A 3,819-nucleotide genomic window follows, 5' to 3' on the forward strand; every position below is an offset into this window, starting at 1 on the left:
CTTCAATGAAGATGTGATGAAGGTTCGAATGCGCGAATACTGCAAGCATAAGTGTTCCGAAGTGCAAAAAGCAATCAAGCATTGCTGGAGCAGACCAGATTGGATGGCCAAAGAAGATTGGAAGATTGCAAAGAAAGAAGCGCGCGAGAATCCCGACAAGTGGAAGCAACAAAAGGAGGTATCCAGAGCGCGAGTAGAGGCAGGGAGCTCGCACCACTTGGGGAGCGACGGGTGGGCATCATTTGAGGCTGGTTTTGTAAGTGTTTTTGCATCTATGTTTGATAGTTTAGGGTTTATGGGATTTTAAATTCTAACATAATGGATTATTTGTATGTTTTGACAGTGGTCGTTTACAGGACGTGATCCCACACCGTACGAGCGTGAGTACGCAGGCAGGAAGGGCTTAAACGCCTTTATAGACATCCCGAGTTCTCGCGGCGGCATGGTTAGTATTAGGGTTTATTATTTTCTATTTATTGTATTGTTTTATAAACGTCGCTATATGTTTATACTTACAAAAAGCTATCTTATTGTTTTTTTTTGCAGAATCTGACAGATACGCCACTTGGACACGATGAGACGTCTGATTAAACGACGTCAGTTTAGCCATAGCTAGATAGCATAAGTTTCTTTTTGTCATAGCTTATGTATCATGAGAGGACTTTTATACGTCTTTTTGAAAACCATGTATATTTTTTAAATAATGACAATGGTTTGTAACTATTACATTTGCAAAGACTAACAATCAAGTGATTTTGCCTATGTGTACAATTGTCATTGATTTACTTTCATCAATTCACGCTTGTCAGTTTTGTATCTTTATTTTGCAAACAATACATACTATGGATGATGGAGTTAATGATTATATTGTCTTGTGGGTGACTATTTTGGGTCTATATTTACCTTTGCACTTTTTTTGAAAGGTAAATAGACAAATGAAACATTCAATATGGTTGATGGGTGGCAGGGTATTCAATGTCCTGCCACCAAAAATTTTTCCTCTCGGGCGTCGCTATGAACGTCACTATATAAGGCTCTGCAGCTGTTATGGAATTGATATCTTATTATTTATCGCAGCTGTGACAGGTGGAAAAGGCTTGACCGAGCTAAGCTATTGCAAAAGGACATCATATTTTATGTACATTTTATTATTCAAGTGCTCTTTATGAGCTTTGGTCAACTATGTCCGGCCGGCCAGTTTGTAACCAATTTGACCATTTAAGAAATCTATAAATGAAATACGTGCAAGAGGGAAATGGTCACTCTTGCACGGGGGGAGATTGCACCCAGTGTCTGTGTATTCTTCTCTCCTCTCTTCTCCTCTAGTCTCTCGCCATGCCAAGCGTAGCACTCCACTCTAGGAGGTGCGCCTATGTATGTTCTCTTCTTCTCTCTCGCGCGTTGTCTCACTCTGTTCGCGTACGTCATGGTTCTCGTGCTATGGGAATTGCCAGGTATGCAGATTTGTCGGTTTATGCTAGATATTGTGTTATCTTGGGTATTTTGCAGGGCTCTCCGCGCTCCCGTTGTAGCAGTGGTATCAGAGCGTAGGCTATGCTCAAAGACTGAAGATTTTTGACACGTAACAGCTAAGTGTTTTGTTTCCTTATGCTTGTAGCTTTTGTTAATTGCTTCAATTTATACTAATTAATGCCGATTATATGAGATAGATAGTGATTTTTAGAAATTGAAGAGAATCCGTTGTTTATTATTATGATATAGAAATTATTAGTATAATTATGTTAATTGAACATATTGATAGAATAGATTAAACATAATCTTATGCTCGGAATCTTATGGCAATATGCAATAACAAGAGAGGAATAGAATCTCTTTCATGATATCAAGGATCATCCACGACTCACAGTATAGGATAACAGGTGAGGAATGTTAGATTTCAATTGCCGGTTAGCTAACAAGAAATCCACGAGAGAATTTGACAAAGGGGAAAAAGGAAGAAGAATAGATTTATGAAGAGGAAGGTAGCCTGAGTTTCGATGAGCAAGAAGTAGAAGATGAAGGAGAAGACCCAACGAGGAAGATGAAGCTGTAATAGATTTTTTTTTTTTCCCCCCCGTCTCTCTCTCCCGTCATAAGGAGCAACCTCAAGGACTCATTGCATAGTAGGAAATTAGGAATCAATCCCAATTTAGTCTCTCAAATAATCCTCACATCAGGCTATTGAACCTTGCCAGACTCTCCCGCATCCTCCACACATCACCAAAGCGAGTAGCACCCGCCAAACACACGCTCTCTACATAGAGTTCGACCAAGCTGGGTCTAGGGAGCTTCTTCCATGCCACATGCAGGCCACAACGACGCTAATCTCCTTCTCTCCCCTCTCCAGTTGTGCACATGGAGCAACAAAGGCTCCACGAACAATTAGCAGCAAAGCTAACCACACAATTTCACTGTCTTTCGCCCTCTCTCTTTCTTTACTTTACTATGCTGCCATGCAGCCAAGTATTAACCACACGCCACTTCAGTCCTCGCACACAGCTCCCACACACTTCACACCGCATGTTTTTCTCTCCCCCTGACAACCAGTGGCGTTGCCGCCAACTAGAGCTACCAACCATTTCCGCATGACGGGCTACCCGCCACCTCTGCATGGACAAACCCAAACGGCGGCCACCCAAGCTAGCAACTAAACCTTTCTCTCTGTCTCTCGGCGCAGTCCGCCATGCATGACTGGAGCACATTGATCTAGGTTTGGCAAAAATGACCCCAGACAACAGTGGCGCGTGCCATCCACTTTGAGAGCCGCACCAACTTTTTTCTCTCATATCTCTCTCTCCCTCTCAGGCCGACCACAGTTAACTGTCCTGCGGCGCCAACCGACCTCCCTTTTTTTTCTCAGCACCCCTCAACTGCAGTCGCCATGCAGTCGTCCTCTCCCTGACTTCCTGGTAGTACCTCTTACTTTCTCTGTCTCTCACTCTCCGCCAGTCATCGCCACCCTCAGTCGTCAGCGAAAACGACGTTCTCTCTTTCTCTGGTTCTGTTCAGCCACACATACCACCATCTCTCCCTTTCCCTCTCTCTCTCTTCCTCCCTCGTCAATAGGCAGCCACTGCATGCCACTCACACTCTTAACGGTCTCTCTCTCGTAGAGCATGCAGCCACAAGCCTATCCTTCGTTAACTTGCGACGTGCAGAGCTACCAAAACCGCACACCCCGGCCTCCATCACGCTCTGCAACCATGGGGTCTATTGCTACTGGTAGCACCATGGTTTGTCTTACTCATCGCATGCACCTACATGCCTCTTACGTTGCCACTTCTGCGGCCATGACAACCGTCAACCTGGTTGCAGTCAAATCGGTTGCAGCACCTGCAGACGTGCCTGCTGCGGCCATTTCCGCCGCCACACCTTTTGTGGGCTGCCCTTGCTGCACCAACATCACATAATGCTGCAAATGGTGCAGCCATCACAATTCCCATAGAATATTTTTAAAGCGCACAACTCTTGATTGTGTGCCACAATATGGATGCACGATACCTATAGATGGTTGGAAAAATTGTGAGAAGAAACCATTGATTAATGTGATGTTGATTTGTCCAAGAGTATCCATCTTTCTTGAAGCGATCGACACATCCTTGAAAGAGATAACTAGTGGATATCTTGTTGGTGTATATGAGCGTTTAATCAAAAGAGCACATGGACCTAAAAAATGTGACAGCCATTGTCACAAATAATGCATCTTACTACAAAGCAGCTGAAAAAGCAATTGAAGCAAACTATCCAGAGATCACATGGGTTCCATGTGATGTCCACACTTTGAATCTGCTCTTAAAGGACTTTGAAAAAGTTCCTTTT

Source organism: Adiantum capillus-veneris, chromosome 12, assembly GCF_014529385.1.
Source record: "Adiantum capillus-veneris isolate H3 chromosome 12, ASM1452938v2, whole genome shotgun sequence".
NCBI classification, from domain to species: Eukaryota; Viridiplantae; Streptophyta; class Polypodiopsida; order Polypodiales; family Pteridaceae; genus Adiantum; species Adiantum capillus-veneris.